At 40.4% G+C, this 12,043-nt stretch overlaps 3 non-coding genes across 3 annotated transcripts; all 3 read right to left on the reverse strand.

Moving 5' to 3' along the window:
- Nucleotides 1-1,701: 1,701 nt before the first annotated feature.
- LOC132647731 (small nucleolar RNA SNORD109A) lies at nt 1,702-1,766 on the reverse strand. The gene has a single exon (XR_009586074.1). It is a non-coding gene; the product is annotated as a small nucleolar RNA SNORD109A (small nucleolar RNA).
- Nucleotides 1,767-5,286: 3,520 nt separating this feature from the next.
- LOC132647639 (small nucleolar RNA SNORD109A) lies at nt 5,287-5,351 on the reverse strand. Its single transcript, XR_009585985.1, has one exon. It is a non-coding gene; the product is annotated as a small nucleolar RNA SNORD109A (small nucleolar RNA).
- A 3,544-nt stretch (nt 5,352-8,895) lies between these two features.
- On the reverse strand, nt 8,896-8,960 carry LOC132647640 (small nucleolar RNA SNORD109A). The gene has a single exon (XR_009585986.1). It is a non-coding gene; the product is annotated as a small nucleolar RNA SNORD109A (small nucleolar RNA).
- Nucleotides 8,961-12,043: the final 3,083 nt, after the last annotated feature.

Below are 12,043 nucleotides of genomic sequence, written 5' to 3' on the forward strand. Positions count from 1 at the left end.
AGCCACCATTGTTACTACCATCTCATTGACAGCTGTTGGAGCTACCACCAGGGCATTAGCCATGAGTCATACTGTACAGTATGGTCATTCTTAACTCCTGGTTTCTCAAAGTCAAAATGAACAAGTTGCACAGAGGTGAAAGTCAGTAAGACCTATGGTATCTTTGAGATTTCAGGGTGTCATTGAAATTTGTCCTCTGTGCATGGAATTCTCTCATGTTTATCCAACAGAGTGTTCCATAATTGACTTTAGATTTCTTCCCTGCCATGCAACCTCATCTTGGAAGAGAGGGGATTCCAAAGGTGCCTTTTTGTCTATATGTAAGTTACCATGTATCGATTCATGGAACTCAAGTATTCCACTTGGAAGAGAGTTGGAATCATCTACCATGCTTCAGGTTAAATCTGATGAAAAGAAGATGTTTTCTACTCACTAACTGACTAGCCCGTGGTCAAATACTCATGGGTTGCTTTTTATCGAGTATGTTGTACTACAAATCTGAGATTACATGATGTCCTTGATTGGATATTCAAGCGTCAACCATGGCTTTAGAAATTGTGTATCCAGCAAGTATTACCAAAAGTCCTATGCTCCTGCTTCCTAAAAGTCTGTTAGTAGTAAGATATATATATGTATATATATATATATTTATATATATATGTGTGTGTGTGTGTGTGTCAGTTCTGAATTAATTGTGTTCATCATGAGGATATTAAGAAGATTCAGTGTGTGGTTCCTTCTTGTTTCATTGGAGAGTTAGTGTGTCTGCTCCATTATCAGGACTGTGGGTCTACAAGCTAGCAACATGTTCTATAGACGTATCTTTCCTTTGTTTTTTAAAGGAATAGTTGTTTTCATAGATATTGGGTAACACGCAAATTTTGTTAAAAGAGATGATTTGCATCTGTGTGAGTGCAGCAATAAGAGGATGAATGTACCAAGGAGGAAAATAGAAACAAAAACAACGAATAACAGAAAGCAAAGCCCAATTGTCATTTCTCATGATGGATCAACTGAGAGGGTTTCCATGCGAGAGAGAGATAGGTAAACACAACATGCTCTGGAATATTTTGGCAGCTAAGACATACTTGATGAACACCAATAAAACTAGGGAATGTCTCAAACAGGTGCCCTGGCTTATCACCTAGCCATTATTATCTAGAATTTACCCAGGCTCCAACAGGAAAGATCATTTCAAATTTCCCTCTATATAAATTGAATGGTCCTGGAATTATTTGTTATACGTCAGCCTTTACACAACTTTGGGTAAATGGCGAGGGCAGTTATTGTCCTCCAATATTCTTGGGACTACTGGCATGATCCATAACATCCCCTCCTGACACTTTACTACATATGTGCAAGGGTACATCGACCGAGACTAGGAATGAGCAGCACGTTCGAATTCATCAGTTCCTAGATAGTTTTTGAGTACGTAATTTGCACCTACAGTCATCTCTACCTGATATATGTGCCTACTCCTATAGTAAAGGCTCTCTCCCTATCACTTGAAATCATTTCAATCTCTTGGAAAATAGAACGCAATGAAGAATGTATCAAACCATGTATGGGTACTGTTATGAGGCCTTTTTCGAAAAATCTCAGAATCTGATGCCAAACTGCACAGTTCTCATCCTCTCTGAAGAGGGAAGAGTGCCAGCCAGACTCTGAAATCCTCATGGGTCTCACACGGACCTCATATCTGGACCTCATATAGCATCTGTTTTAGTCAGTCAACGTCCTCAGATACCTGTTGTCATCATAGATCCAGAAAGGCCTTTGATAAACACATGAGTTTTCACCTACCAAATGAAACCCCAGAGAGCTAGACTCCTGGGCCTTGACAAGGAAGTTTAAAACTGAGCAGGAGGCATGTAGCTCATTCTATCAAAGGTGGTGGGGAAACACAGAGGACAGGATTAAAGAGCCTTTCCCCTTTGACCCCATATGAGAAAAATAGAGGTCAAAACATTGCATTCGGTGGGTGTCACTGCCCCCAAATCGGGTGCCTCTCAATGTTCCCTGAACTTCTGTACTTAACCTTTACAACAGAGATTTTGGCAAGAATAGAGAAAACATACAAGTAAGCAAAATGACTTTGTTCCTATCTAGATAAGATTTTTTCAACATCCTAATTTGTGGTTTTGATTCTATGCTCTTCCTCTTTACCCTCCTTTAGGATTCTTCCTCCTGTTCCCTGTCTTCCATGTATGTTCCTCTCTATCTTTCAGTGCCCAGTATTGAGCCTTCCAGTTGTCCTGCAATTGTCAATGCTCTGGAGGATTTTGTGATGTATGTCACATGACCACCAGCTCGTTCCATATTTCCTTGGACACAAACTGGAACAGAGAAACCAAGCTACATTTTGATCCATATATATCACCAGGTATCCCAAAGGACATTGACAGGGACAGGAGTTGGATTCTGTGTGCCTGATTCCTGAACCTGCTCTTCTTATCACCTCTCATGTCATGTTTCTTCAAATGAACTCAAAACCACCCAGTTTCCAAGATGAAGGAAGGCATTGCATTTAATACCAAAAATATTCTTAGTTTTGTTTTGTTTTGTTTTTTCTGACAATGGAAAACTTGATTTCTGGCTCAACATAATCCATAATCATTTATAAAAAGAATAATTATGGTTCATTATCAGCTCTGTTTGGGGCTACGAAAACTTTACGGCAATTCACCTGAATTTTGGAGGGCAGATTGCAAGTTTCCATGCTACTTACAAGGACTTGAAAATACATTGGTCGCTCTCTTAGTATCCACGCCAGAGGAACAAGGATAGATGAAATTTGTGAGGGTTATTGTTCTGTGCTCTAGGGGTCTAGACTCCTAACACCCTATCATCTTCCTTTGAGTTCCAACCTGCCAGGGCAGAAATAAGAGTTTAATTCTTTGAGCTTGAATGTCGATAAGGGAAGGAGCTGGGAAAAGACTTTTCTTAGTATTTCTGGATATATTATTTAGAATTGGAAGCTTCAATGGTAGCTTCAAAAGAAAGTCAAATATGCCAATAACTTCACCCAACTGTTGGTTTTCCAAATGCACCTCAACATGCTAATGGTAATAGGTAGTATCCTTGCTTGGGTTGGGACTACCTAGCTAAGTCCCCTACAATGCAAAGGCCATAACAAGTGTTCCACCAGCAAGAGGCAAGATGAAGCCTAGGTTGTTTAGCCATAAGAGGGAAGTCAAATGATTCTCATCTCTAGAGGTACACAGTAGGTAAATATTTAGTCAGCCGAGACTGCAGCCTGCCTACAAACAAAAGACACCATGGGAAGCAGCGTCACTGCTTACCTGTCCTGCCAGAAGGGAAGCACCTCTCCAAGTTTTAACCTGCAACATAATAAGTATGAAGGTTATCAGAAAAGGAAATGCGTCTAGGCAACCTTGACTTTCTAAAGTTTCCCGACCTTCAAGTCTGCCAGCCGTTCAGTATTTCCCAGAACCAACTATTGAATTCATTTCCTCCCTTCCAATCCCCTCAGATTTTAGCCACTGTGGCAAAAATTTCTCTTCTTCTGATGGCTTCCTCAAAAGCTGTCTGTGAGAGCATCTTTGCGAGTGCCAGCAGACACAGTATGGATGCCTCTCAGTGGGCAGCAAGGAAGTTCAACAAAGCAAAGAAGAGGCACTGCCTATAGCATTGCAGTATGGTCATTCTTAACTCCTCCTCGTTTCTCAAAGTCAAAACGAACAAGTTGCACAGAGGTGAAAGTCAGTAAGCCCTATGGTATCTTTGAGATTTCAGGGTGTCATTGAAATTTATCCTCTGTGCATGGAATTCTTTCATTGTTTATCCAACAGAGTATTCCATAATTTACTATAGATTTCTTCCATGCCATGCAACCTCATCTTGGATGAGAGGGGAATCCAAAGGTGCCTTTTTGTCTACATGTATGTTACCATGTCTCGATTCACGGAACTCAAGTCTTCCACTTGGAAGAGCGTTGGAATCATCTACCATGCTTCAGGTTAAATCTGATGAAAAGAAGATGTTTTGTATGCACTAACTGACTAGCCTGTGGTCAAATACTCATGGGTTGCTTTTTAATAGAATATGTTGTACTACACATCTGAGATTACATGATTTCCTTGATTGGATATTCAAGTTTCAACCATGGTTGTAGAAATTGTGTATCCAGCAAGAGTTACCAAGAGTCCTATCCTCCTGCTTCCTAAAAGTCTGTTAGTAGTAAGATATATATATATATATATATATATATATATATATATATCTGTGTGTGTGTGTGTGTGTCAGTTCTGAATTAATTATGTTCATCATGAGGATATTAAGAAGATTCAGTGTGTAGTTCGTTCTTGTTTCATTGGAGTGTTAGCGTGTCTGCTCCATTATCAGGACTGTGGGTCTACCAGCTAGCAACATGTTCTTTAGAAATATCTTTCCTTGTTTTTTAAAGGTATAGTTGTTTTCATAGATTTTGGTTAACACGCAAATTTTGTTAGAAGAGATGATGTGCATCTGTGTGAGAGCTGCAATAAGAGGAAGAATGTACACAGGTGGAAAACAGAAACAACAACAAGAAATAACAGAAAGCAAAGCCCAATTGTCATTTCCATGATGGATCAACTGAGATGGTTTCCATGCGAGAGAGAGAGATAGGTAAACACAACATGCTCTGGAAGATTTTGGCAGCTAAGACAGAATTGAAGAACAACAATAAAACTATTGAATGTCTCAAACAGGTGCCCTGGCTTATCACCTAGGCATTATTATCTAGAATTTACCCAGCCTCCAACAGGAAAGACCATTTCAATTTTCCCTCTATCTAAATTGAATGATCCTGGAATTATTTGTTATACGTCAGCATTTACACAACTTTGGGTAAAGGGCGAGGGCAGTCATTGTCCTCCAATATTCTTGGGACTACTGGCATGAGCCATAAAATCCGCTCCTGACACTTTACCACATATGTGCAAGGGTACATCGACCGAGACTAGGAATGAGCACCACGTTCGAATTCATCAGTTCTTAGATATTTTTTGAGTATATCATTTGCACCTACAGTCATCTCTACCTGATATATGTGCCTACTCCTATAGTAAAGGCTGTCTCCCTATCACTTGGAATCATTTCAATCTCTTTGAAAATAGAAAGCAATGAAGAAAGTATCAAACCAAGTATGGGTACTGTTATGAGGCCTTTTTCGAAAAATCTCAGAATCTGATGCCAAACTGCACAGTTCTCATCCTCTCTGAAGAGGGAAGAGTGCCAGGCAGGCTCTGAAATCCTCATGGGTCTCACGAGGTCCTCATATCTGGACCTCAGATTACATCTGCTCAAGTCAGTCAACGTCCTCAGATACCTGTTGTCATCATAGATCCAGAAAGGCCTTCGCTCAACACATGAGTTTTCACGTACCAAGTGAAACCCCAGAGAGCTAGACTCCTGGGCCTTGACAAGAAAGTTCAAAACTGTGCAGGAGGCATGTAGCTCATTCTGTCAAAGGTGGTGGGGAAACACAGTGACAGGATTGAAGAGCCTTTCCCCTCTGACACCTTATGAGAAAAATAGAGGTCAAAACATTGCATTTGGTCGGTGTCACTGGCCCCAAGTCGGGTAGCTGTGAATGTTCCCTGAAATTATGTACTTAATCTTTACAACAGAGATTTTGGTAAGAATAGAGAAAACATTCAAGTAAGCAAAATGACTTTGTTCCTATCTAGATAAGATTTTGTCAACATCCTAATTTGCGGTTTTGATTCTATGCTCTTCCTCTTAACCCTACTTTAGGATTCCTCCTCCTGTTCCTTTCTTCCATGTATGTTCCTCTCCATCTTACAGTGCCCAGTATTGAGCCTTCCAGTTGTCCTGCAATTGTCAATGCTCTGGAGGATTTTGTGATGTATGTCACATGACCACCAGCTCGTTCCATATTTCCTTGGACAACAAATTGGAACACACAAGCCAAGCTACATTTTGGTCCATATACATTTCCAGGTATCCCACAGGACATTGACAGGGACAGGAGTTGGTTTCTGTGTTCCTGATTCCTGAACCTTCTCTTCTTATCACCTCTCATGTCATGTTTCTTCAAATGAACTCAAATCCACCCAGTTTCCAAGATGAAGGAAGGCATTGCATTTAATACCAAAAATATTCTTAGTTTTGTTTTGTTTTGTTTTGATTTTTCCGACAATGGAAAACTAGATTTCTGGCTCAACATAATCCATAATCATTTATAAAAAGAATAATTATGGTTCATTGTCAGCTCTGTTTGGGGCTGCGAAAACTTTATGGCAATTCACCTGAATTTTAGAGGGCAAGATTGCAAGTTTCCATGCTACTTACAAGGACGTGAAAACGCATGGGTTGCTCTCTTAGTATCCACGCCAGAGGATCAAGGATAGATGAAATTTGTGAGGATTATTGTTCTGTGCTCTAGGGGTCTAGACTCCTAACACCCTATCATCTTCCTTTGGGTTCCACACCTGTCAGGGCAGAAAGAAGAGTTTAATTCTTTGAGCTTGAATGTCCATAAGGGAAGGAGCTGGGAGAAGGCTTTTCTTAGTACTTCTGGATATATTATTTAGAATTGGAAGCTTCAAGGGTAGCTACAAAAGAAAGTCACATAGTCCAATAACTTCACCCAACTAATGGTTTTCCAAATGCACATCAACATACTAATGGTATTAGGTAGTATCCTTGTCACTTGCTTGGGTTGGGACTACCTAGCTAAGTCCCCTACAATGCCAGGGCCATAACAAGTGTTCCACCAGCAAGAGGCAAGATGAAGCCTAGGTTGTTTAGCCATAAGAGGGACGTCAAATGATTCTCATCTCTAGAGGTACACAGTAGGTAAATATTTAGTCAGCCGAGACTGCAGCCTGCCTACAAACAAAAGACACCATGGGAAGCAGCGTCACTGCTTACCTGTCCTGCCAGAAGGGAAGCACCTCTCCAAGTTTTAGCCTGCAACATAATAAGTATGAAGGTTATCAGAAAAGGAAATGCGTCTAGGCAACCTTGACTTTCTAAAGTGTCCTGACCTTCAAGTCTGCCAGCCGTTCTGTATTTCCCAGAACCAACTATTGAATTCATTTCCTCCCTTCCAATCCCCTCAGATTTTAGCCACTGTGGCAAAAATTTTCTTCTTCTGATGGCTTCCTCAAAAGCTGTCTGTGAGAGCATCTTTGCCAGTGCCAGCAGACACAGTGTGGACGCCTCTCAGTGGGCAGCAAGGAAGTTCAACAAAGCAAAGAAGAGGCACTGCCTATAGCATTGCAGTATGGTCATTCTTAACTCCTCCTCGTTTCTCAAAGTAAAAACGAACAAGTAGCACAGAGGTGAAAGTCAATAAGCCCTATGGTATCTTTGAGATTTCAGGGTGTCATTGAAATTTATACTCTGTGCATGGAATTCTTTCCTTGTTTATCCAACAGAGTATTCCATAATTAACTTTAGATTTCTTCCATGCCATGCAACCTCATCTTGGAAGAGAGGGGAATCCAAAGTTGCCTTTTTGTCTACATGTATGTTACCATGTCTCAATTCTTGGAACTCAAGTCTTCCACTTGGAAGAGCGTTGGAATCATCTACCATGCTTCAGGTTAAATCTGATGAAAAGAAGATGTTTTGTACGCACTAACTGACTAGCCTGTTGTCAAATACTCATGGGTTGCTTTTTAATAGAGTATGTTGTACTACACATCTGAGATTACATGATGTCCTTGATTGGATATTCAAGTTTCAACCATGGTTGTAGAAATTGTGTATCCAGCAAGAGTTACCAAGAGTCCTATCCTCCTGCTTCCTAAATGTCTGTTAGTAGTAAGATATATATATATATATATATATATATATATATATATATATATATATATATCTGTGTGTGTATGTGTGTGTAAGTTCTGAATTAATTATGTTCATCATGAGGATATTAAGAAGATTCAGTGTGTGGTTCGTTCTTGTTTCATTGGAGAGTTAGCGTGTCTGCTCCATTATCAGGACTGTGGGTCTACCAGCTAGCAACATGTTCTTTAGAAATATCTTTCCTTGTTTTTTAAAGGAATAGTTGTTTTCATAGATCTTGGGTAACACGCAAATTTTGTTAGAAGAGATGATGTGCATCTGTGTGAGAGCTGCACTAAGAGGAAGAATGTACGCAGGTGGAAAACAGAAACAACAACAAGAAATAACAGAAAGCAAAGCCCAATTGTCATTTCCATGATGGATCAACTGAGATGGTTTCCATGCGAGAGAGAGAGATAGGTAAACACAACATGCTCTGGAAGATTTTGGCAGCTAAGACATAATTGAAGAACACCAATAAAACTAGGGAATGTCTCAAACAGGTGCCCTGGCTTATCACCTAGGCATTATTATCTAGAATTTACCCAGCCTCCAACAGGAAAGACCATTTCAATTTTCCCTCTATCTAAATTGAATGATCCTGGAATTATTTGTTATACGTCAGCCTTTACACAACTTTGGGTAAAGGGCGAGGGCAGTCATTGTCCTCCAATATTCTTGGGACTACTGGCATGAGCCATAAAATCCGCTCCTGACACTTTACCACATATGTGCAAGGGTACATCGACCGAGACTAGGAATGAGCACCACGTTCGAATTCATCAGTTCTTAGATATTTTTTGAGTATATCATTTGCACCTACAGTCATCTCTACCTGATATATGTGCCTACTCCTATAGTAAAGGCTGTCTCCCTATCACTTGGAATCATTTCAATCTCTTTGAAAATAGAAAGCAATGAAGAAAGTATCAAACCAAGTATGGGTACTGTTATGAGGCCTTTTTCGAAAAATCTCAGAATCTGATGCCAAACTGCACAGTTCTCATCCTCTCTGAAGAGGGAAGAGTGCCAGGCAGGCTCTGAAATCCTCATGGGTCTCACGAGGTCCTCATATCTGGACCTCAGATTACATCTGCTCAAGTCAGTCAACGTCCTCAGATACCTGTTGTCATCATAGATCCAGAAAGGCCTTCGCTCAACACATGAGTTTTCACCTACCAAGTGAAACCCCAGAGAGCTAGACTCCTGGGCCTTGACAAGAACGTTCAAAACTGTGCAGGAGGCATGTAGCTCATTCTGTCAAAGGTGGTGGGGAAACACAGTGACAGGATTGAAGAGCCTTTCCCCTCTGACACCTTATGAGAAAAATAGAGGTCAAAACATTGCATTTGGTCGGTGTCACTGGCCCCAAGTCGGGTAGCTGTGAATGTTCCCTGAAATTATGTACTTAATCTTTACAACAGAGATTTTGGTAAGAATAGAGAAAACATTCAAGTAAGCAAAATGACTTTGTTCCTATCTAGATAAGATTTTGTCAACATCCTAATTTGCGGTTTTGATTCTATGCTCTTCCTCTTAACCCTACTTTAGGATTCCTCCTCCTGTTCCTTTCTTCCATGTATGTTCCTCTCCATCTTACAGTGCCCAGTATTGAGCCTTCCAGTTGTCCTGCAATTGTCAATGCTCTGGAGGATTTTGTGATGTATGTCACATGACCACCAGCTCGTTCCATATTTCCTTGGACAACAAATTGGAACACACAAGCCAAGCTACATTTTGGTCCATATACATTTCCAGGTATCCCACAGGACATTGACAGGGACAGGAGTTGGTTTCTGTGTTCCTGATTCCTGAACCTTCTCTTCTTATCACCTCTCATGTCATGTTTCTTCAAATGAACTCAAATCCACCCAGTTTCCAAGATGAAGGAAGGCATTGCATTTAATACCAAAAATATTCTTCGTTTTGTTTTGTTTTGTTTTGATTTTTCCGACAATGGAAAACTAGATTTCTGGCTCAACATAATCCATAATCATTTATAAAAAGAATAATTATGGTTCATTGTCAGCTCTGTTTGGGGCTGCGAAAACTTTATGGCAATTCACCTGAATTTTAGAGGGCAAGATTGCAAGTTTCCATGCTACTTACAAGGACGTGAAAACGCATGGGTTGCTCTCTTAGTATCCACGCCAGAGGATCAAGGATAGATGAAATTTGTGAGGGTTATTGTTTTGTGCTCTAGGGGTCTAGACTCCTAACACCCTATCATCTTCCTTTGGGTTCCACACCTGTCAGGGCAGAAAGAAGAGTTTAATTCTTTGAGCTTGAATGTCCATAAGGGAAGGAGCTGGGAGAAGGCTTTTCTTAGTACTTCTGGATATATTATTTAGAATTGGAAGCTTCAAGGGTAGCTACAAAAGAAAGTCACATAGTCCAATAACTTCACCCAACTAATGGTTTTCCAAATGCACATCAACATACTAATGGTATTAGGTAGTATCCTTGTCACTTGCTTGGGTTGGGACTACCTAGCTAAGTCCCCTACAATGCCAGGGCCATAACAAGTGTTCCACCAGCAAGAGGCAAGATGAAGCCTAGGTTGTTTAGCCATAAGAGGGACGTCAAATGATTCTCATCTCTAGAGGTACACAGTAGGTAAATATTTAGTCAGCCGAGACTGCAGCCTGCCTACAAACAAAAGACACCATGGGAAGCAGCGTCACTGCTTACCTGTCCTGCCAGAAGGGAAGCACCTCTCCAAGTTTTAGCCTGCAACATAATAAGTATGAAGGTTATCAGAAAAGGAAATGCGTCTAGGCAACCTTGACTTTCTAAAGTGTCCCGACCTTCAAGTCTACCAGCCGTTCAGTATTTCTCAGAACCAACTATTGAATTCATTTCCTCCCTTCCAATCCCCTCAGATTTTAGCCACTGTGGCAAAAATTTTCTTCTTCTGATGGCTTCCTCAAAAGCTGTCTGTGAGAGCATCTTTGCCAGTGCCAGCAGACACAGTGTGGACACCTCTCAGTGGGCAGCAAGGAAGTTCAACAAAGCAAAGAAGAGGCACTGCCTATAGCATTGCAGTATGGTCATTCTTAACTCCTCCTCGTTTCTCAAAGTAAAAACGAACAAGTAGCAAAGAGGTGAAAGTCAGTAAGCCCTATGGTATCTTTGAGATTTCAGGGTGTCATTGAAATTTATGCTCTGTGCATGGAATTCTTTCCTTGTTTATCCAACAGAGTATTCCATAATTGACTTTAGATTTCTTCCATGCCATGCAACCTCATCTTGGAAGAGAGGGCAATCCAAAGGTGCCTTTTTGTCTACATGTATGTTACCATGTCTCGATTCATGGAACTCAAGTCTTCCACTTGGAAGAGCATTGGAATCATCTACCATGCTTCAGGTTAAATCTCATGAAAAGAAGATGTTTTGTACGCACTAACTGACTAGCCTGTTGTCAAATACTCATGGGTTGCTTTTTAATAGAGTATGTTGTACTACACATCTTAGATTACATGATGTCCTTGATTGGATATTCAAGTTTCAACCATGGTTGTAGAAATTGTGTATCCAGCAAGAGTTACCAAGTGTCCTATCCTCCTGCTTCCTAAATGTCTGTTAGTAGTAATATATATATATATATATATATATATATATATATATATATGTGTGTGTGTGTGTGTGTGTGTGTGTGTGTGTGTGTGTGTGTATGTGTGTGTGTCAGTTCTGAATTAATTATGTTCATCATGAGGATATTAAGAAGATTCAGTGTGTGGTTCGTTCTTGTTTCATTGGAGAGTTAGCATGTCTGCTCCATTATCAGGACTGTGGGTCTACCAGCTAGCAACATGTTCTTTAGAAATATCTTTCCTCTTTTTTTAAAGGAATAGTTGTTTTCATAGATCTTGGGTAACACGCAAATTTTGTTAGAAGAGATGATGTGCATCTGTGTGAGAGCTGCAATAAGAGGAAGAATGTACGCAGGTGGAAAACAGAAACAACAACAAGAAATAACAGAAAGCAAAGCCCAATTGTCATTTCCATGATGGATCAACTGAGATGGTTTCCATGCGAGAGAGAGAGAGATAGGTAAACACAACATGCTCTGGAAGATTTTGGCAGCTAAGACATAATTGAAGAACACCAATAAAACTAGGGAATGTCTCAAACAGGTGCCCTGGCTTATCACCTAGCCATTATTATCTAGAATTTACCCAGCCTCCAACAGGAAAGACCATTTCAATTTTCCCTCTATCTAAAT

Source organism: Meriones unguiculatus, chromosome 14 (genome assembly GCF_030254825.1).
Source record: "Meriones unguiculatus strain TT.TT164.6M chromosome 14, Bangor_MerUng_6.1, whole genome shotgun sequence".
Classification (NCBI taxonomy): domain Eukaryota; kingdom Metazoa; phylum Chordata; class Mammalia; order Rodentia; family Muridae; genus Meriones; species Meriones unguiculatus.